The 24,297-nt window shown below is 40.7% G+C and overlaps 1 protein-coding gene across 1 annotated transcript in view; it reads left to right on the top strand.

Moving 5' to 3' along the window:
* Positions 1 to 24,297, top strand: part of MYBL1 (MYB proto-oncogene like 1) — a 1,413,299-nt gene that overhangs the window by 202,385 nt on the left and 1,186,617 nt on the right. The window lies entirely within an intron of this gene.

Raw genomic sequence — 24,297 nt, 5'->3', positions numbered from 1 at the left:
ATTGAAGGATTCTGAAACCGTGGATCGGATGGCTATTATAAAACACAATATTATCAAACTATCCCTTGAGATTTCATTATACATTTTTTTAGGCAGTAACAACAGAAGTTCAGCTGTAAAAAGCATTCAAGATTCATATTCCACATTGCAGGTTTTAGTGCAACAGTAGACTGAATTTGTCCACAGCACTTCAGTTGGCATTTTAACTATGGAGTGTTGTATTATGTAACAAAATATATAGAGGTTTTACTTCTGATGTAATGACAGGTCATTCAAGAAGTAATCCAGTCTCTGTTGTCATCCAATTCAACCTTTTAGGTTGTTGGATCTGAATGGATCTGACCTTGGAGACTTTTCCTAAAGCTGTGGATGAAAGTGTCCGACTCCCCCAACCCATAATTTCCTCCTGTCCACTAAAGTACTACCAATCTAATTTTTTCACAATAAGGGAAAGTTATTTCCCTTTTAATAGTAGAGATTTCTTCTCCCTAATACTTTCTAGCTTTCTCGTATTAGAACCGTTATTAGGAAATAGTTATTAGTATTAGTATTAATATTTTAGGTTTGCAAAGTGTGCGGTGTGGAAATCTTATCCTGATTAGGTAGTTAGATAAGTGTTTTTTTCCTGTAGGAAATACTTGTACATTTCTTTAGAAGTAGGTTTGAAATAAATAGATAAATATTTAGACAAGGAGCTTTTCTTATAGTACTTAGAAGTACTTGTGCACAATTTTTAAACTTTCTATTGACAAAAAGTACAAGTATTATTGTTGGTGTATCTGACAAATCCCATGGCTTTAAGAAGTGCACAGCTTGGGGACATAAAATTCAACCTCAAGACCTGCACTCTGTGTTTATTGTTTGAGGCAAATTGTGATATTTGTGCTGCTTCTGTGGGACTACGACCATTCAAGTTGCAAAGAAAAATCGTCTTAAATGGTTTGCTTCCCCGTCAGACAGGGTTCTCATCCTTCTCTTTCTCAACCTTCAGCATCTAGTATTTCTAGACTAACTTCAATTTTTTTGGGTAAGAAAATGGATGAGAAGAAGGAAAAGGAGAGAGAGAAGTTGTAAGAAAAGTCTGAGGAATGAAAAAGATCTGACAAGAGGAGGCTAGAGAAGCCTAGAAAAAAAGGTCTCCGGATGTAGAAGATCCTTCAGGTCTGGCACCTAAAACTCAGAGGACGTTGGATCCACCAGCTACTTGGATCCAATCTCCCTTGCCTCACCCAAGATTTTCCCTCGGACCAGTGAGTTCTCAACTTTACTCACCCATACTGCAAGAGAGATGATACTCTGTGACACCCATGCCCTGGCGTAGCAATCAAGGAGCCTCAATCCTCACCACTAAAACCAGAGGGGGCATCTCATATATGAAGAAAGGATAACAAATGCACACAGTAAAGTGCAATTTCCCTTAAGAGCACACAGAGATCACAGTCAGTCTGGGGCTGGTCACTCCCTTGTCTCCAGGTCCCCAATAAGACTCCCCACTGGCACAGCTATAGGGTTCAGATCTCAGCCTAGTGGGCAAGCTAAACCCTTTAGCAGCCTCTCTGTCCAACCAGTGCTTCGTGTCCCTGCCCACGTAGCTGACACACACACACTCATGCACTTTGAGATAAGAGTTTATGCAACCACACAGACACTCCTGGGAAGACTGGCACAGTTTCTACAGCTGTGCCCCTTTCTCCCAGACTATACGGTAGTTCTACTTGCCACCACCCACTAATACTTATCAGCTACTCAAAGGCCCTTAAAAGGGTGTTCAATTATTACTGTATAATATTATTATTCAATTGGTAGTATAGCCCATGGCTAAAGCTGTTGGCTTTCTACAATTTTACCAAAGGCATGCAAGTACTTTTAAGAGCTTAAATTATCTCTACACAAAACAGCCACAGTTGAAAGGTTTTAAAATATTTAATAATAATTAATAAAAACACAAGATAATACTTCTTACTGCATAGTGCTAGTCAAGAGTTCAGAAATCACACAGAAATACTTAAAATAAATCAGTAGTACAGTTCTGACATCACAGAAAAACACTTGGTCTAAACTTTCTACTTCCTAATTATTTCTAAAGGAAAACACAAGTCTAAGATAACTTACATATGAGCAAGAGAGTGCTGTGAGTTGGATGATCAAGACAGAAATGCTTAATGCCTTCTGATTCTCTCTGTTTAAATTGCTATTGCAGTCCTGATTCTCATTACATATTTTTTTACACTTTCCTGGTGTTCCAGGCTGACAGAAACTGCATTTACATTATTTTACACCTAGGCAGAAACCAGAGCAATAAAGGATGTTCCACGTGTAAGTTCTGGTCATTAACTTTAGCCTTAAAACAATAGGCAGGAAGCCTTCATCTAGCCCGGCCGGAGCCGGATTGTAAACATCAAAGACAGTCATGAAATAACTTAAATTTCAAAGGACAGACAAGAAATGCTTGACTTAGCTTTCTTTACAGCAGAGGGCAATGTTGCTACATTGTTTTGAGTTCAACATTTCACAGCATATTCTTTCATTTAAGAAAACAAGCCTGTAATTTAACATTCATATTTACAAATGAAAGAATTATGTATAAAATCCTACCTGGCTAGGCTGCAGCCTTCACACTCTAAACATTTTTCATTGGTATGGTCTTCTAGGTTTGTCCAGTCCCCAGAAGCCTTATCACTGAAATGGACCTTGATTAAGCGATGCAGAGATTCATGAGGACACAAATCCAACTAGGGGGTTCTCCTGGCGCCATTCCCCTTGGGCACTCCGGGTACAGGTCCAACTACCCCTCCATTGTTTTCTCTGGTACTGATCTGCCCTTTGGATCCAGTCCCCATGGATCCAACACCCCCTTGATGAACTTCAGTTGGAGCAGACAGCTTAAGGAACTTTGGCTTTGTGAACATTCCTTACTCTCGATTCCAATTCTTTCGGATCGAGACAAGTCTTGGAACCAGAGTGTTGGTGACATGGCCACGGCGGTGGACTAGACACTGAAGTTTTCAGAGCTATCTTTGCCTCTCAGGGCTTTGGCTGTCTGTAGCTCAGATCCGAGCTCAGTCTCATAGCAGTCACCTATTGGGGCTGTGATTTTTCCTTCATCCTCAGATAGGATGGCCGTCCCCCTTGGCTTTGAATGTAACATCTGCCTTTGAGGCATTTGAATGAATTTTGCCTAGGTATAGAAGTCAGGTGCTACCTTTGAGCTTTGATCCATCCCAACTTCTTTTGGATCCTGTCACTCACTCCACTCATATAAGTTAATGGGAACAGTCAGAGCTTTAGGCCTAGAGGATATTCTCCATTCGAGTTTTCGGTCTGATTTAGACCTGTTTCATGAGATTCCCCTGAGACAAGGTTCTAGAAAACAGATTTGCAAATGAAAACACCTAGACTCCTGTCAAGAGTCTGTCACAGAAGACACAGATCTGGATGAAGGTGAAGGCTCCCCAAGATCCACTCTAGAAAAAGTCACCTTTGGTGACATCCTAAAATTGATAAAGCATTGAGGGGCTACTCCACTGAATCTACTTCACCAGATTAATCTGTGTTCCTTGAGGCCTTTGGTACTGGCTCATCTACATCCTGGGAGGTACAACTCCCTGATGCCCTGATAGACCTGGTGGGTCATCGAGCATGAAGGACCCTGATGTAGTGGAACCTATCTCCAAACAAACAGCAGTTTGGTAACCCCAAAAGACATGAAGCAGTGGAGCAAGGGTCCACCAGTAGATTCCATGGTTCACACCTGCAACAGGGAGTCTAGGGTGTTGGACAGGTTCAGGAAATGAGCATATGCTTGAGTGTGGTTTTGTATTTAGAGTGCTGAACTATCTTGCCTATATGACATTTTCAGAGGGATCTGACCAAAGAGCCAAGTCCTTTGGGAATAACTTGACAGTAGACATTCAAAAAAAAAAAGTGAAATCCTAAATGTCTACCCTGCAGTCTATGTGTAATGTATCCATATGTCTGCTTTCCAATGTAGATGATGGTACAGCGAGTGCAGTAGTCACCAGCATTGCCATGTGTTGGGATGCTTGGATGTGTCTGTACGATTTTGTGGAAATCTTTAAGACATTTTTCATTAATGCCCTGTTCAGTGATTCCACAGTTTTTGGACCAAAACTTAGACACTTACTAGGAGTTAACAATATGGCAAAACCCTACCTGCCATTGGAATCTGCTTCTCCACCCTTCAAACAACCTTTTCTTGGAATCAAAGGGGGCTAGTAAGAAGATGTGGTTCAGAAAATCACAGGGGTTATTGCCAAGACACTTCTGGAGACAGCCCCCCCCCCAAAGGCAGAGGGGGAGGCAACTCAAATGGACATCACCCTATGGGGAAGAGGTATTCAAAGTCCTTTTATCAAGAAACCCTACCAGCTCTCATGAGGGGCTACATGACTGTCTCACTCTGCAGTCAGGGGGCGCTTATTATACCCACAAGCCTGGTAAGATATTACAGTGGATCCCTCAGTGTTTGGGGAATAATTATCAAAGGCTATCCCACTCCCTTTTCTTATCCTCAAAAAAAGAAAATAAAGATTCTCAATGTTCAACCCAGTCAGTTGGAATCTGCAGCAACACAGGTTTTCAGGTTGTTAGAGTCCTCTAACAGGTTCCCCAATCCAGAGTCTGTTTCAGGTTCTTTTTACTTCCAAAAAAAAAAAGACGGGACCTCCAACCAGTTTTGGACCTTGGCCATCTCAATCAATTTGTAAGACAGACAAAGTTCCAGATGGTCATGATGCAGTCCCTATTGCCTCTTCTGAAGAAGGAAGGAAGATTGGATGTGCTCTCTAGATCTCCAGGATGTCCTACTATCCCATAAAAATACAGAAGTGATCCAGGATATTTCTCCTTTTCCAGCTGGCCGGCAATCATTTTCAATTCAGAGCACTGGCATTTGGCCTCACCACAGCCCTCCTGGGTGTTTACAAAAGTTATGGCAGGGGTAGCAACTCATGTCCGACTGCAAGGGTCCAGGTGTTCCAGTATGTAGATGATTTTCTCCTAACCACTGCTTAGAGGGATCTAGTAGTTCACCACTGGCACCTGTTATGCCTCCTTGTACAGGGTTGTACAGGAACTGAGGATTATAGTCTATCAGTCCAAAGGTCACTTCAACATGATCCTTCAAATTGCCAAACATCCAGATACCAGGGTACTATCCCTACACCTAGTGGCCTCACAGGTCATTCAACAGCCCCTTCCACAAGCAAATTTGATTCTTTGTCTGCTAGACTTGATAGCCTCTACCATTACACTGGTTTCCCTGGCAAAATACCACATGAGAGTGCTACAGTGGACCCTCTCATTTCAATCGTTGCAAAGTCTTCACCTCTTCCATAACAAGATTCATTTCACACAAGTTTGCAGAGATCACATCAAATAGTAGATTGTCAGTAATGGTAGGAAGAACTTTTTTGTCCATCAAATCCAAAGGCCACAGTAATTGCGGATGCTCTGTTCTGCAGTGAGGGGAATGCATTTTGTAGGGAAGACTGTTCAAGGTGCTTGGTAACCATAAAGGCCAACATTCACATCAATATCTTGGAGATGACAGCAGTCCTCCTAGCACTGTGGGCATTACAGGACTCCTTCCCCATGGGTGTTAGTTCCATTCAGACAGCCAACATGGCAGTAGTCTGTTATATCAACAAACAAGAGGGAAAACACTCGTATTCACCTTGCTGGGATGCCATGAAGGTGTGGCAATGGGCGATGTCTTCCCATCATTTGCTGATAGCAGTGCATATCTTGGGGGCATCAAATGTACTAGCAGACAAGTTGAGTAGGTCAGTTTTCTTTCCTCACAAGTGGTCCCTATATATTGAACAGTGGCGACACGGATTTTCAGCCTCAAGGGACAATCTTACTATGATCTGTTACTTTGCCTTGATCCCTCCACAGACCAGTCACCAAAGGACACTCTAGTTCACAATTTGCCCAAGTTCTCCTTTATGCCTTCCTCCCAATACCACTATTGACAAAATTAATTCTGAAAGCCAGAAGGTGCACGATCAGAGTGATCCTTATTTCTGCATTTTGGCCCTGACAGGCTTGGTTTCTCTTTCTTTACTTTCAATTAATACATCTTCCTTGGGTGTCTAGGCAATTTTTACATAGGGCAGTGATGTTCCCATAGTTTTTGAAAATCTCAAAAGCCTTTTTCAAGGATACTTTCTTACTCAGACCTCCAGTCAGAGACCCAGTTTTGCCATGAGAGATCAATATTATGATTCAAGCCTTGACCCAAACATCCTTTGAACCAGCAGTTTCAGTAGACTTAAAGTTTCTCTCACGAGAAAACTGTTTCTTGTTGCACTTACTCCCACTAAACAAATTTCTGAATTGTAAGCACTGTCTTGCAAGCCACCATATATGTTTTTTCATAGAGTAGCCTTGAGAATTCATTCTTTTTTTTTTTTTTTTTAACCAAAGGTGACATTCAAATCAATTGATTTGCCAATCTTTTTTCCCAGATCCTCAAACAAAGGAAAATATATGCTACACAAGCTAGGTGCTCATAGACAACTCAGATTGTTTACATAAAACCAATGGTATCATGAAGGTAGATAAACTATTTTCATCCTTTTCTAAAGCAAAACTGGGTAAAATCATATCGAAAATCACACTTTCCAAATGGCTGTTGGAATGCATTTCCTTTGTGTATGATAAACTAGGCTTAACTTGCATACAAAATCAAAAGCTCATTCTACAAGAGCAGTGGCTGTTACTTTAGAAATCTTGAAGAGTTTCCATTGATGACATTTGTGCAGTACCAACATGATCCACAATCCTTACCTTTGAATCTCATTACAAATTGGACATGCAGCCCAGATTGCTTTCTTCTTTTGGTTCCACTATTCTCAGGAATGTCCTTCCTTGATGCCACCCAGGTGTTGTTCAGTTTGGGATGACATTTGTGCAGTACCAACATGATCCACAATCCTTACCTTTGAATCTCATTACAAATTGGACATGCAGCCCAGATTGCTTTCTTCTTTTGGTTCCACTATTCTCAGGAATGTCCTTCCTTGATGCCACCCAGGTGTTGTTCAGGTTGGGATGACATTTGTGCAGTACCAACATGATCCACAATCCTTGCCTTTGAATCTCATTACAAATTGTATGTGCAGCCCAGATTGCTTTCTTCTTTTGATTCCACTATTCTCAGGAATGTCCTTCCTTGATGCCACCCAGGTGTTGTTCAGGTTGGAAATCTGTCCCAGACATTGAATTGGACAAAAATAGACAACACTGGATACAAAATTGTGTAGAGCTTTGTTGTCTCATTTTCTTCCTGTTCAAAATCCCTCACTCCTTCCCACTTACAGTATTGTCACTGACTGCTTCTAGAGACCAGACAAACCTCATCTGAGTCCCTGTTGGAAAAATAGTCTATTTTGTACCTTACTTGCAAGCAATAATGCCCGACAGGGTGTGCGTTTGTGTAATTAATGCCCCCCACACCTCGAAGGGCATTATTGCGCATAGAGAATGGGCTCTCTGTAAAATTGTTGTTTTACTTACTTATGTATTTTTTAAGTACTATTTTATTTTACATCCAAAATTTAACATTTAAAAAAAATCCAGGTATTTACTTTATATTTTTGGTCCCTTCCCTAACTCCTAAAATGTTTGTTTTACTGCCAGTCATTGGAGACAGAAGTTACTAAATAATTGCATACATTTGAGTTTCAAATTTTATTTCCTTCAGATAATGACATGCATTTGAGTTTCAGGTTTCATATCCTTCAGAAAATACATGCTAACTACGCAAATCATTTTCTTCTAGCAAGTTTCAAAGTTTATAACAGCAATATTTAAAATGTGTTCCTGTTTCTTAGCATCCCCATACCAATTCTGTTAGGCTTTGTCCAGATTTCTTGTGGTAAGAGCTAAGAGGTTGACAGGTATGTAAGAGGTCAAGAGGTACATAAAACTGTTGCTGCTGCCAGGGATCATTCTCTCTTCACTCTCTCTCTCTCTCTCACACACACCCTACCAGGGATCATTCGATTGCTTTCACACACTCTGTCTCTCTTTTCCACTCTCTCTCTCTCTCACACACACACACACGCACACACAGTCTCTCGCTGCTTTCATGCATGCATTCACTCACACACGTAGACTGTAACATAAACACGCACATGATAATCTCTCTTACTTTCATACATGCATACACTCTCGGTCTCTCTCTCACACACACACACACGTATGCGAGCACATGCGCTTTTTATTTTATACTTGCTAAACAGCAAACGCGCTGCTTAGCCAGTGTAAAATAGTAACTGAACCGATCTCTCACTCATACAGGCATACACTTTCACACACTGACACATACACCCTTCTGTTTTATTTTGCACTCGCTAAACAGCAAAAGCGCTGCTTAGCGAGTGTAAAATAGTAGCTCAACCAATCTCTGTCTCACACTCCCACATAGAAACACATACACACAGTTTTTCTTTTACTTTTATTTTATTTTACACTCACGGAACAGCAGAAGCGCTGTTTAGCGAGCGTAAAATAATGGCGGCCTTTCCGTTTTCTCAGTCCGAGTTCCACGGCAGCTTGATATGCTGCCGCGAAGCAGCAGACTCGTTCTTCTCAGTGGGCATTACTTGTACATTAATACCCTGCTGGAGAACGTTCGTTCTCCAATCAGGGTACTGATGTACAAGTAAGCCCATTGTCTAAGTGGTATTAATATGTTCCCTAACCTTGACATCTAGAGGTCTGTCAGTCCTAGGATGGACATAATATTTAGGGATATGTCAGCAAACTTGATCTGAGGTACTTTAGTGGAGAGGAGGGAATTGTGGGCAGGGGAGAAGTCAGACCCTCTGATCCACAGCTTTAGGAAAAGGCAGCAAGGTTGTAATGGAAAATATCAGATGGTGCGTAAATATCTTTGAACTAATTGATCCCATGCGTGTGTACAAGGCCATCTGTAATTCCCTTTTTGAGGCATTATTATGACATTTTCAGGCAAACACTATTGTGTAGTCTGCTACAAAATGCATCTATGCCCGTATGGGTTTCAGTGCAGCACAGTACTAAATTTAACTCCACTACTGTAGCTCAAGAAAGTATTGTTACAGCTGCAGCATGTTAAAACTGAAAAAAAAAAAAATTCTGATGAAATATATGGGCGTTTTACTTCTGGTGTGATGAGAATTTAGTTCACATGTGTTCTGGATATTAGTTTTTTCAGATCTTTTGAGTTGAGGTCAAATATCCCTTTGTGGAAACTGGGTATAGTGCCAGAATATGAGAACACAAGTCTTCTGGAACTCAGGATTTGCTTACTGAGTATAAGAAGCCATGTGCCGGTCCCCTAAGACAATTCACCATAAAATAGCAGAATTCTAATAAGACAGTTAGGTGTAAAGCACACTGGGTGTCATTCTTTGCCGAGGATTTCACTGCATTGCAATCATGATTTATAAGGCAGATGTTTTTTAGTACATGGAGCTTAGGCTTCACCCTACATTAACAGAAACAGTGCCTTCTCTAATGCACTAAAAATCATTTATAGGAAACCTGAAGATTCCCTGTAATCTGAGTTTTATCATGGATGTAACAATTGTAATTTAAATGAGTGATGTTTATCATTTGATCACTGTTGTAATAGCCTAAGCTATACAGGACATATTCTGTCAAGGACTGATCATCTGGCCGGCTTCCACAGCTCTAGGCGCCTTCCACGCACCCATGCAACATTTACAGCTCTAGGGTAAGCTGGTAAAAAAACAGACAAGTGGGAACCAAAACTCAGAAATTTATTGCTTTTGAAGCAACTAGCAAGTCCCTCTTACAGCTGTGAATTTGTAGGTTTGATGGTCTGTTAGTTATAGCAACGTGGGCAGATTAGTACCCCATTGTGGACTACCTTCCATTTTTTTTTTTTTTTTTTTTTTTTTGTGAAAAGAGTGCACCTTTTTTGTCAGAATTTGTGAAGGACAAATGAGAAGTGTTTGTTTAGGCAATAAATGCCATTCAAAGTTCAGCACACATCTCATCTCTTCTGTCTAGATGAAGAACAGTACTCAGGCTTGTTTAATTTGTTCATCATTTACCCTGAACACCTTGAGAAGCAGGCATTGTTTCCTTTTACTTCATTTAGGGAACCAAAAATTGAAGACCATTATGAATAGTCTCCCAGACCAAGGTTTCAGCTCCTCAGACATTTCCCCCTCAGATCCCGAAGAAAAGAAAAGTTTTGAAGGAGACTTTGGTTTCTTCTCCAGCTTGTTCTTTGCCTCAGCCTTTGGTTGGCGACTCCACTGACCATCAAAGAGCCCCTGGATCATCCTCTGGTTCCTCTTGACCCCTTTGGAGTTGCTCTGCATGAAGTCACTAAGGACTGAAAAGTTGGCATGCCCTCTTAAGCTGCTCATACATCCACTTCATGCAGAAGAGAACCAGTTCTGCTGGCATTTGGAGGGGAGTGGGCATTATTACCTTTTCAGGGCCATGCTGAGGAGTCTGATTTCTTGGAGGTGACCAGACATCTGAGCACTCCTTTTCAGTAGATGATCTCAGGAAAAGGAAGCCCAAACTCAAACACATATTCACTCCAATGTCTCTTTCAGCCAAAGGACCTAAGAATGATTTGCCCCCCTTCCCTTTTTCCCTTATAGTTGCCATATGTCCTCTTTTTGCCCTACCCCTACTCTTTCTTTTACCCTTTAATTCCTACTCTCCCCTTCTTGAATATGAACTCGGTCTTCCTGTCCTCACCTCTACTCCTATCACCCCTATTTCACCTCCCCCCTCCCATATTTTCTCCACCTTAGACCCTGTTTTCCTCTAGAAAAATTAGGCTTTCTACTCTTCCTGAAAAACTTCCTCCATAACTTTTCTGCTTTCTCAACTAATGTATTTGTCCTTTATATCTCTTATGATTGCTGCTTGTGTCTGTGTTATTTAATTCTAAACTCTCTTATATCTCCTTATTTCTTGTTTTATCCCCCCTGTGCTCTTTAATTCTAAACTCCCTTATAACTCATTCTTCTTCCACTAACCCTTTTAAGAGATTGGTCCATTTTTCATAAGTTTTAGCGTGCAAAGCCCATCTTATACTTATATGCACACATGCTTATTTTATTTCCCAATTCATGTCTTTCTGTAAAACTGCCACTACCCTTGCTTCTTCTTTTGAAAATGTTATCCTAATGTAATGTAAGCATCAGTTGAAGCTGCGGTAGTGCAGCGGTAGCGTTGTCGCCTCACAGCAAGAGGTTCTCCCGTTGGATTCTCGGCTGGAGTGCCTTCTGTGTGGAGTCTGCATGTCCTCCCTGCAGTCAAGTGGCATTCAAAAGACATGCATGAATGGGCGTACCTTCGTTGAAGGTTGGGCGTCGGGCTGGCACCTCGGCACCATAAAAATCGACTGCCAATTATTAGCGGACCGGAGTTCCGCTGTGTCGACCCCTAACCGGGTAAAGCCGAAAGAAAACAACAATGCAAACATCAGCTGTATGTCCTGCACTTGTCTGTATTTGTAAACTATACTAAATGCAAAGCTTATGTTTGTTCACATCTTTTCTACTGGAGCTTTTCTCTCCGGGCCTGCACTGAAAACCCAGATGGGCTTTCCCAGTTACCAAATGTCAAAGAAATAAACAGATAGTAATTACCAATGGCTTGTTCAAAGCCTTTCAATCATTACAGTCTGGGACTTCTAAAAGAAGATCCCCTTCCCCTTCAGTTTCTGTATCAGAAGTACAGAGATATTATGCTGTATTACAAGTGGATACCTCCATGGCCTGTGGTGATTCCTCCTGTTTTACCAGAGTTAGAAGATGCCTTCCTTGCAGCTGTTAGTTTACCTGACAGTCAGCCACTAGGCTCTAAAAATCAGACACATTATATAAAATTCCACAAACTCATAAATTCTTGCTTAAGAACCACAGAGCAGATCCTGCATTGGTTTCTTTCTCAAAATCTTTTTCTAAACATCTTACACCAGCTAATCCTATTCCATCTGATAAGGATGTCCGAGCTTTTGATGGGTTTGGGAAGAAGGTATATACTTCTTTAACCCTAACATTTAATTTTTGTTGGCTATATTTGAAAAAATAAGAACCTTAATAGCTGACCTTCCTCATTCTAATACTAGCACATCCTTGATTAAAATACTTTCTTCCGTATCTCAAGTATTCAAGTATTCACTTAAATGTTCTTATGATATCTCTGATTCAGTATCCTGGGCAGCTGCCACTGGCTTAGGAATGAGAACATATTTGTTGGCTGTTGTAGATCATTGTTTGTGTACAGCTTTAAGAAGCTTTCTAGGGGCTTCCACAAGTGTATAAATACTGAACATGTGCGAGCCTGACTGCCATTTTGTAGTTAGCTGTTGAGATGTAAGCATGTATGTCTGTGCTAATCGTTTGTTTATATTTTGTAAATCTGCTATCCATCCTGATGTGTTTCTATATAATAAAGCATATAAACGAACTACCCAACCTGTTTGTCATCTATATTAGAGAGAGACTAGCGACATAATGTCAGAAGTGGCATGTCTGAAAAGGACGTGAACAGAAAGGAATTCAGATCCTTCAGTTTGAGACCGAGAGGCACTCAGTTAACACTGGAGGAATATATAGGAGTGAATCATGCCTACTACACATATAACCCACAAAATAGGTCAGAAACAAATTTCAGCTATTAAAACTTGCTCGAGCCATTTCTTATTCACAAAATATGAAACGAGGCATTCAGAATGCTCTGAATTAATTTCTAAGTAACAGATGTATCCAATGTTATGGCATATTAGCAGAAATATCCAAAATAACTACAGAAAATGTTTGAAATAAAGTCCGAACCTCATAAAATGAATGAAATAAGGGAAACAATTGCATTTTTTCGCTAAGCACTACTCTTTCGCATTAATCAAAGTGATTCAAGTTGTCTGAAGTGTATGACGTGTTTGCATGTTTGTGCAGCATTACAGTACAGTTATTTCACAAAATACAGCCATTACAGAGCATATTTCGCAAGAGTACATGTGCATTTGAATGTTATTACAAGTGCTGGCTGTGTGCATGTTCATACATAATTACAAGGGCCATATTTTTCAGTGTGTTTGGACATAATTTGTTGGCATGGCAGATGGATTTCAGAAACCAACTCCACTGGTGTTTGACAATATTGCAGAGAACTTTATAGTTTTTGAGCAAGAATACGATATTTTTATACAGTCTGCATTTCTGATAAATATGACCGTACAAAGGCATTTATTCTGCTTAATTTAGCTGGTTCAGAAGCCATAGAAGGGGAGCGTTCATTTGTGTCTGCACCTGCTGTCTTTGCAGGAGACGAGGAAAACCATCATATAGTTGTACCGGCTGAGTCAAGGGAAGACCCCAAGTGCTTAAAACATAAATTTAGAGAAATGTGTAACCCCCAAACGAATGTTACAATGGAAAGGCAGTTATTTTACACAAGGGATCAAAAGCCTGGTGAAACATTTGCAGCATATATAACAGCCTTGTTTCTCAAAGCTAAAACGTGCAGATTTGTGATTTAAGGAATGAGTTGCCAAAAACATATGTGTGTGGTATTAAAGACGATGCTGTGAAAAAGGTCTGCTTCGTGATAGTGATTTAACTTTGAGTAAGGCCGCTGAGATTTGTCAGATATATGAACTTACAGAAAAGCACAGAAATATGCTTACAGATGAGAGATGCATGCATTCAGTAACTTCTAAAGCCCATGTTGATAGTATGCAGCATGTGGTTAACAAAACCAGCTTAAGCACATGGCTGCAACTGTAAACCCTGTAACACTCACAAGAAAACCCCTTAGTAGCTTTCAAGCAAGTTCTAAGGCATGCTCTGGAAACCGCACAGTCTCAGTGAAGCAGAAGAGTGAGTCAACAAACTCAAAGCATGTACTCCTACCCAGTTTCATAGCCAACTGTTGTAATTTTGGAGGAAGGCATGAGTCTAAAAGGGAAAAATATTAAGCTTTTGGTCAGCAATGTCACAAACGTACAGAAATAAGTGGAATAATTTCAAAAGGTTTTGAAAATCAAAGTACACACATCCTTTTATTAAAAGGGGACAGTCAAAGAAACAAGTTGATCATTTAGAAAGCTGCAATCTACTCTTTATGTTGATGGTGTGTCAGTGCTTCATGAAACAATCAATGCAGTAGATTTAAGGACAAAGAATGAAGTATTTTTTACTGTTTGATCTCTATGGGTTTTCCATTTATCCAAAGCTGACACAGGTTCAAAGTGCATGTTATTTCTGCAGAAACATTTGCTAGAGTATGTGCCGGTGAGAAGCTTGATTTAGCAAAGTGTGTGAAGCTTGTTGCTTGCGGTGAAACGATTCAAACAGAAGGCTCAGTGGTACTTTCATGTTACTTTTCTGGGAGAAGCTACGACTTGTTATTTTATGTGGTCAAAAGGAAAATCTTTATTGGGACTCAGAGACAGTATGGAAATGGGACTGCTTTCATTTAATAAGGACGTCTATCATGTTAGCTTAAAAGACCACAGTTCGAATTTCACCCAGTATATTTTCTCTACCAGTGCTGATCTTTTCAAAGACAAACTAGGAAAGCTTCCATTTGTGTACTCCATGAAGTTATCCCCAGTTGTCAGTCCAGTTGTCAGACGAGGGTGGAAAGTTCTAGTAGCTATGCAGAACAGAGTCAAAACAGAGTTAGATAAAATGGTGCAACAAGGTGTAATTTGTCCAGTCGATGAACCAGATGTATGGGTATCTTCCATGGTGGTAGCTCAGAAGAAAAGCTCAGATATCAAAATATGTATTGATTCATGAAATTTGAACAAGACACTAAAAAGATCTCATCATCTAATGCATACAGTTGAAGAAGTCGCAGCTCTGATGTCAAATCCCACTGTTTTTTTCTGACTTAGATGCAGAGTTCATTTTGGCAAATTTTGCTTGACAAGAAATCATCTGTTCACTATGTTCAGTACTCATTTTGGCAGGTACAGATTTTTGAGAATGCCATTTAGGATAAATTCTGCCAGCGAAGTCTTTCAGCCTGCAGTGGAGCAAATTTTTTCTGGGTACCCCAGTGCTATTATAGTAGATGATATTCTAATAGGAGGTAATGGTGAAGCTGAGTATGACAGAAACCTTGAGAAAGTTCTGGAAAGACCTCGTCAAGTGAATCTTAAGCTGAGTCCTAAGAAGTGCAAGTTCAGGCTACGAGAAGTCACTTACATTGGTCATTTGTTTACCAGTTCAGGCTTCCAAGCAAACAGCTATTCTTGAGATGCCAGCTTCAGATAATGTTCAAGCCCTTCAATGCTTTCTTGGCATGGTTAACTACCTAGACAAGTTCATTCCAGACTTAAGCTAACTAGCAGCACCGCTTAGAGAGCTGACACGTAAAGATGTATCCTGGTCATGGTTGGAATAACACAAAAGAGCATTTGATATCCTGAAACAGAGAATTTGCCAGTCCACCAACTCTCAGATACTATGATGTTCACAAACCAGTTACTCTTTCCTGTGATGCTTAAAATTTTGGTCTTGGTACAGTCATAGGTAGGTACTAGGCTATCGGCCCAAGGGCCTACGTAAGCCTAGCCAGCAAGGTACCATAGCTTACGCCACCCAAGAAAGTTATTTTCCTGTGCCACTGTCCAGCAGAGACACAGAAGTGATCCCCGGAGTGTATTTCCTATTTCCCATCCACTCATCAAGATTTTTCTTGAAGAGTGCTAATGAAGAACTTTGCTTGACATAGATGGGTAACTTGTTTCAGAGTATAGGAAGTCTCTGGGATAGGAATCTATCTATCCCTCCAACATGCCCTGTTTATTGTGGTGACAAGGTTTAGGTCCCTAGAGCGTGTAGCTTGGAGGAATTGGGATTTCTTTAGGTGTAGCATGTCCAACAGCTCTGGGTTTGACATAGCTTTATATGTTAGGCAAAGATCACCTCACAGTAGGTGATATGCTACGGAGTAAAGCTGGAGTTTTTTGAGGTGGTAAGTGTAGGGCATTTGTTTGAGGCCAGTAATCCCGTAATCCTCTTTGTGAGGTACTTCTGTGGCCTTCCCGCCTGCTGCAGATGTCTTGTGAGGTACATTCCAAAAGGGGGGTTGTACTCTATAATGGGTCTAATGAGTGACGAGTAGAGGGGAACAATGACCTCTTTTTTCCTGGATGAGAACCCTTTTATGATGAGGTGTGCCATGTAGAAGGACTTCTTGACTACTGTGACAATGTGACTATCAAAGGCAAGACTACTGTCCACCTGGGTACCAAGGTCTCTTATCACGCATTCGGTGTTAAGTAGATTGCTGCCTATGTGGTAGTTCATGGGTACAGACTTTTTATCAAAGGGGATGACACTGCACTTTTTGGTATTGAGCTTGAGGCCATGGCTCTGACACCAGGCATCTGTCTCAGTGAGGCCCTTCTGTAGGATGTCCACATCATTTGGGGACTTGACTATGGCTCCCAGTTTGCAGTCATCTGCGACCTTCGTCAGCCAGAGGCCTTTTGTGTTAGCAGTACTTCAGAGAAGTAGATACCAAACAGGAGAGGTCCCAGGACGGAACCCTGTGGCACTCCACTTGTCACTGCCTTGAGGTCAGATTTGGAGTCTGCAACTTTTACAGTGTGGGTTCTGTCAGTGAGCCAGTTGGCAACCCATCTTGTGACATAGGGATGTATACCTAGTTTTGTGAGTTTAGTTATAATTCCAGAATGGGGGATGGTGTTGAAAGCCTTGGCGAGGTCAAGATAGGCTATGTGAACCACCTTACCCTCATCCATGGCTTTGGTGACTGCCTCAAAGAAGTTGATCAGGTTCCGGAGGCATGATCTGCCTTTCACAAACCCGAACTGGGTGGGATCCAGAGTTTGGAGGTTACCAATGTCTTTGTTTATGAGTTCCATGATGATACGTTCCATGGCCTTGCAGACCAGGGTCATCAGGCTAATAGGTCGATAGTTCCCAGGATCAGTGGTGGCTCCCCCTTTGCGGAGTGCGATAACTGTTGCTGTGCGCCATTCAGTGGGCACAAAGCCTGATGCGAGGCTATTATTGAACATGGTGCTTAAGTGGGGAGCCAGTTCGTTCTGAAGTTCATGTAAAACGCAGCCTGGGATGTTGTCCGGTCCCATGGATGCTGTGTTTTTGGCTTTAGAGAGTGCAGCTTTTACCTGCGTAGTTGTGATTACAGGGACTCTGCATTCTTCCTGTATAGATATGTGCCTTTTAGGGGGTGAGAGGGGGGTAAAGTTAGCACTGAACCGATCTGCCTGGATGTTGGCAATATCAGTTGGTTCTGTAATTTTCGTGCCTTTGTGCTGTAACTCAGAGCAGATCTGGGTGTTGCCATCTAGATTCTTCACATAGCTATAGAATGCTTTGTGGTTGTCCTTGGATTTAGTGGCGATTTTGTTTTTGTAGCTAGCTTTGGTGGATCTTATAAGGGATCTCAGCTTCTTACTGAGGCTGACCAGGGAGCTCCTCCACTCATGGGATTTTACTCTTTTGCAACAGTTTCTTCCTTCTGTTGTACAGTTTGTTTATGGCAGGGGACCACCAGATTGGCTTCCTTTTTTTGGAGGATAGCGTCTTGGTTCTGTTTGGGTTAGATGCATTATGCTGAGCAACTAGCCTGGAGGTGTGGATATCCTTAATGAATATGGACACACCTCCGCCTTTGGTGTTCTGGTCCAGGTTAGATGGCTGAAAAATGTGGTATGAGTTATAGCCTGGTAGTGCAGGGGTGCTCTCTGGAGCCTTGAACCAGGTCTCAGTCACTGCACAGATATTGATGTTCTCCATTTTAAGGAGTGCCTCGAGTGAGTACATTTTGAGATTTAGACTTCTAGCATTGAGTAGCATTACCTTCAGTTTTGTTTGCCTGTTCCTGTAATGGTGGTGAATTTATTTGAACCCTGTCTAAAAAAGGCACTATAGGGGTAGCAAGACCTTAGCCAGTATCCGGAATCCCAGGGGCGACAGGTGCAGGCCATCTGTGGCAAAGCATCGTGGTCTGTCGACCATGTCATCCCAAGCAGACAGATACTGGATCCCCTTAGAATGACACCAGAAGCTTAACCAGTTGTTGAAGTCAATCATTTTGTCCTTGTACTGTGGTATCATTCTGGGCGATGGCAGAATGCTACTCAGGGCTAGGGTCATACCTGCCTTGGCTACAAGATCAGAGAGCTCTTCCATGTCTCTTTTCATGAAGTCCTCGGAGGTACGTCTTAGGTCATTCACACCAACATGGACAATGACAGAGTCATATTTGTACTTGGTGTGGCGTGACCTGAGTGCGTGGGTTATATGGCGGATCCTGGCACCCGACAGGCAGCGGACAGTAACCTTCTCTTTGTCTAGCCTGGTGAGTGGGACATAAGTGTGCCTGACTATAGTCACCTATGACTAGTGTGTTGGGTACGTTGTTTTGCCTTATTGGCTGTGTTTGAGTGGCACACTGAGTCTGTTGGCTGTGTGTCATTTGGGTTGTGTTTGGGGATGGAGGTTGCTTCCGTTTCTGCTTTGGAGGTCTCTGTTGCTTAGGCAGATTATTATTGAGAGCCTCCGCAAATGTTTTTGTGTTACTGTGTGTGGATTTTGGTGGTGTAGATTTAGTGAGACTGTGATGAGTGTGGTGTGGTGCAAATGTTTACCTTCTCTTCATGACTGTGAAGTTCAGTCTTGATTAGAGAGAGCTTTTCCTCCAGTTTGGCTAGATAAGTGCATCTCTCACAGGTTGTAGTGTTGGGTGGTAGGAGGAGAGGGTTGTCAGTGTACATGAGGCAATTTCTACATTGCCTCAAGATGCCCAGATTCATCAGATAGACAGGAGAGAACACTGGGAGCTGACCCTTCAAGAGGGCCAACCTGTTGTCCATGAGTCCAGGTCTCTAGTCCAAAATGAGATGCAGTATGCTTAGATAGAGAGGGAACGCTTGACCATTGTGTTTGCATGTTCAAAGTTTCATGATTATATTTATGGTAGACCCATCCAGATCAAAACAGACCACCAACCTCTAGTTACTATTTTGAGAAAGCCTATGCATTCGGCTCCAGCCAAATTGCAACATATGATGTTGAGTTTGCAGAAGTACGATTTCAGTTCTGTCTACACGAAAGGCAAACTTCTTTATCTTACTGATACATTATCCAGATCATCCAGAAATACCACTGAAGAGCATGAGAATGAGAAACTTGATTTTGAAGTCATGGAAGTGAGAAATTTTTCTTCCACACGTCTCGATGAGCTTAGAGATCATACAGCCTCAGATCCTGTTTTACAGAAGGTCAACCACTTTATCAGTCAATGGTGACTGCCAAAGCAGTCTAGCTTACCTCAAGAAGTGCAACCTTGTTTTCCATACAGAGATGAAATTTTGTCTGATAATGATATTGTCATGAAAGGTCCTAAAGTCATTATTCCAAAGTCTTTGCAACAAGAGTATATTGCTGTCTTGCATTGTGGCCACCCAGGAACTGATTCTACAAAAAGGAGGGCGAGAGGACTAGTGTTTTGGCCTTTTATGTCACACGACATTGAGGAAGGGTTCTTATTATAACGACGAAAATGCATTTTGTTGAATGCTTTTTCATTGAACCTTAAACAGCGAACAGGCAAAACAGCGAAGCGCCTGTTCAGCGAATTCTTTCCCTGGGAAAGAAGTCGCTTGGCCGCTTTGTTACTTTGCCGTGTTCTGCACTGTAGTGTGGTCTCATAAATTCCCTTATCCGGTATAACTCCCGAATGTAAATGTGCAACAGTTACTGACCTTAGGGTTAGGGTGCGGGTTAAGGTAAGTGCATATATGTTTTAAACTGTTTATTTTTTTGTGTGTGTTAGATGTATGGTTGAGTTAAGTGCATATGTGTTTTCAGCTGTTTACTTTTTTGGGGGGGGGGGGTTAGAATTAGGGTTAAGGTAAGTGTGTATATGTTTGGAACTGTTCACTGTTCCAAAAAAAAAAAAAAAAACAGCAATTTCTTTCCCTAGAAAAGAAATCACTGTTCTGAGGTGTCGACATTTTCAGCTTTCGCTGAAATAGGGTCGATTAAACATCCTTCGCTATTTTAAACGTTTGATGTTGTAATATAGACCCATTGAGAAAGTACTTTCATCTTGTTCTGTATGTAATAGTACAGAGCCACATTAACAGAAGGAACCACTTCAGCTAAACCAGATACCTGAACTATCTTGGGCGACAGTAGCCACTGATATTTTTGAGTGGAATTGTCAACATTACTTGGTGTTAGACTCTTACAACAATTTGTTTGAGATTGACTTACTTCCTAACTTAGCGTCCAGTACTGTCATTACTAAGCTGAAGTGTCATTTTGTAGTTGATGGTAGTCCGCACAAAGTTATTTCTGACTGTGGCATGCAGTTTACTAGCCAGCAATTCAAAATATTTGCTGAAGAGTGCGACTTTACTCATGTCACAAGTAGTTCTGAGTATCTGCAGTCAAATGGTTTGGCAGAACGCGCAGTTGTGAAACAGTTACTTGAGAAGTTGAAACGAGACAATAGTGATATTTTCCTGAATGTCTTGAATCTCAGAAATGTTCCTCGTGATAAACATCTTGGTTCACCTGCCCAGAGACTTCTGTTGAGACAAACCAGAACTACCTTACCAATCAGTAGTAGTTTATTGGTTCCAAGTGCTAAGAATAACAGATTTGTGAAAGACCATCTGTTAAAGAAATGCCTAGCCCAGAAGTCAAGCAAAACCACTCAATCCATTATGTGAAGGAGAGACGTTGAGAATGTAAATGTGCAGAAGTTATGATCGGATTGAAGTCATGAAGAGTATTTGCCCAGAGCCGAGATTGTACATTGTGGAATCACAAGGAGCAGAGTTTAGGGGGAATTGGAAACATTTGATGCAGATGTCTAACCCTGTACCACAGCACCTAGCCTGTGAGAAAGACTCTTTCTTTATCTCAGAGTTGTCCAGCGTTCCAATGCCTGAGGACGTTCAGTAAATATCCCTGTTCCTTAGATGAATCCCAAATTTCCTGATGCTTGTTGTTCACCAAAGACTCTCCCTATTGGTAAACCCAATTCTGAATAATATGTTACTAGATCAGGTTGTATTTCCAGACCATGTTACAGATACATGGCAACTTGGACATGAACATTGTGTTTGTATCTAATGTCATTTGTCCCTTGACCCTTGTAATCCCTGCTCAGTCCATAACCATGGATGCATCAGATTTTGCACGACAAGAGGTCTCTAAAGGGTTAAAGGCCCAGGGACTGTGTAACCAACAAGACAAACTGAGGCACATAAATGTCAAAAAAGAAATGCTGGCATTAATAAAAGCACTCTTATCCTTAAATCACCTTTGGACCCTGGGTCTTTAATAATCTAGGAGTTACCACAGTGATATGGTAAATAAATAAACAAAGGGGGCGGGGGAGAGCTACCCTTCACAGACTGGGGGCGGGGAGAGCTACCCCTTCACAGACTGGCAGTGACAACTTGGGGATTAGCAATTTAACATCCCACTGGAGCCATGTGCTGTAGCAGATAAGCTGAGCAGGACCAGGAGAGACTCCCATGAATGGAAGTTAAACCCCAGGGTCTTCAAGAAATTGATCAAGTGTGGAGAACTCCTCAAGTACATCTGTTTTCCTCCATTTTCAGCAGACTACCAAAAAATGTGTGCTCTAGGACTCCTGTACAAAGACCTGGAAGACAGAGGTCTTTTCATTTTGTTTGACAAGAATGTTCTTGTATGTCTTTCCACCTATTACTATGATAACCAGATAAAGATCCAGAATGACTCTCCCTTTTGGCCAAGGTAGCAGTGGTTCTCCCTTCTCTTGAAAATGGTCAACTCCAGTTGCCTCTAACCTCCACACAGGGTGGACTTATTAATATAAGACTGGTTCTCTGATTTGACTGCAGCCTTCAACTGACTGCCTGAATAATAGAATTTTGATACCTCTTGGGTACCTTTTTCTAAGGACATGCGGTGGGTATAAAAGGAGGCTTAAAAAAAAAACACTAGTAGAAAAATAAAGGCTAAGCGGAAACATTTTTTAGTTGATGCCAAAACTACGAACCACAGTCCCTTTAGACTCCCTTGATATTACAGTATCTTTGAGTTGTACTCTGGCCTTTTTTTTACCTCATTAACACCTTTGTGGTTCTCTAGCAACCTACACAAATCTTGCATTCCAGAACATTTTCTGAAAAATAAACTTAAAAAGCATAAGACAAACAAATGTAAATATTCTGTGACCAATAAAAGCTTCTAAAACTGTACAAATAACAGTGTTGTCATTGAAAAGTATTATTTACAGTGATAAGTCCGTGCATTTATAGTATTTTCCATAGTGTTAGAACATTTTGTTAACCAGACATAAACTTTCACATGACAACAAAATATTCCTCTGTAAGTGCACGTTTATTGCGATGCATACAGAAATATGAAAACATATGTTTAATTGTATAATTAGCAATACAAATAATACTGGATATCTCTCAAGATTTGCAACTTACAGTACAAATAATAGTTTTCTTCAGTAACATCTAAGGTTTCACCTAATGTCATGCAGCAGTTTGCAAGTCCCTTGGTTTTTGAAGTATTAAGTACATATGGAAGTATTGTTTATTTTCATAATTAGGTATAAACAGCTAGCAATATTTCCAGTGTAATGTGATATAAATCAGCATTTCAGTGAACCTTCCTGTCACCCACATTGGTGTTTCATACCGTACACCTCAATGAAATCTAGGTTTCTCAGTTATGAAAATATGAACATAAATGTAAAAATATGATTAATAAGTGGCAAACAAAGATTAATGTCATTTTGTTCAGCTTTGCCCTTTCTATTGCTGCCTATTACTAGCTGATAAGTCATTTAGTTAAAGAAGCCAGATGCAAAAAGAGTTGTGGAAGCCATAAGGAGGGCATGGGTGTGAACTGTATACAAAAAGGTGTTATAGGCTTAAATGAGTTAAGTACCTTTAGTAAATTATCACTTAGATACACATACAATAATAGAAAAAAATCATAATAATAGAAAAAAATCATAATAACATTTTTTTCATTTATATATATATATATATATATATATATATATCTATATATATTATATTTTACATGTTTTCTTTATTTCTAACAATTCTCTGACCTTTCTTGATCTTCCATTAAGATTCACCTTTTAGCCAGCTCTGCTTGTCTATGGTAAATTAGTTCTGATGAAGCCTAAGTGTAGTAGGTGAAAGCGCTTAACTCTTTTTGACTGTTTGTCATATAGACGAAAAGTTTTCGTTCCGTTTTATTATGTAAGTGTAAGTTGATTTTGTTTATTAAAGTTTAACACAGCTTTTCAGCGAAACTGCTCTGCGTTTCCTCTTGCTTTTGTTGCATAGCGAAGGTTCATACAAAGGCATAATGAGCTGGATGACCATGCTAGCCACACTTTATGGTATTCATCAATGTATGCAGAGTTGTCTGGGGACGGTGCGACATATGATGTAATTTTACTGGTCTCTGGTACAGCAGGAGGTTACTGTCTGTAAGATATTGAATTGCTAGACAGCATTATTTGAAAGAGAGAGTTAATTGAAAGGGTCTAACAATGTAATTTTACCCTGTGTTTGTGTGATAAAATGGAAAATTAAACCGTATATCAGATAACAGTGGAATATGATTGACTGAGTGATTGATTTATTTATTTGCAGTTTGTTAACCGGCAAATTCCACTGGACCGTGCAGAGCCCCAGGGAGAAAAGCTCCTCAGTACAATAAGGACGATCAAATAAAATTATATACATTGTAGTATACTATTATCTAACACATTGGATTACAAAGCTAAAAACACAATTAGCAATTCAGTGGCCAGACAAATATTACTGAACCAATTGCAAAGTTTTTTTAAAGATAATTACTGCATAGAGGATTTTTAGATAATATTCAATCTAAAAAGTAGGGAGAGACCATATCATTAGGGCTAGGTATTCAGCTGGTGTAGCCTGTGACTAGGGGGTGTCACCAACATCAGGAAAAATCAATCTGGATTGTAGCTGACATTCATGAGTAGAAATGTAAGCACTGAAAAAACTGGCAGAAAAGTTACTCCTTCGAAGCTCCTAATGTTAAGGTGAGTACTAATTGCACCTTTTAAAATTTTATCTGTAGCTTACATTTTCTTTAGTACCTTTTGTTGTGATCGATTTTAAAGCATCCTAGTAATGATGCCACTTGTCTTGGAGCTTCAGTGTGAAACTGCAGTGAGCAGCAGTTACATTTAAAAAGCCATGACTGATTTGTCATC

This window comes from Protopterus annectens, chromosome 3.part1, assembly GCF_019279795.1.
Source record: "Protopterus annectens isolate FY-2018-M chromosome 3.part1, PAN1.0, whole genome shotgun sequence".
Classification (NCBI taxonomy): domain Eukaryota; kingdom Metazoa; phylum Chordata; order Ceratodontiformes; family Protopteridae; genus Protopterus; species Protopterus annectens.
This window is presented reverse-complemented; position numbering and strand designations above follow the sequence as displayed.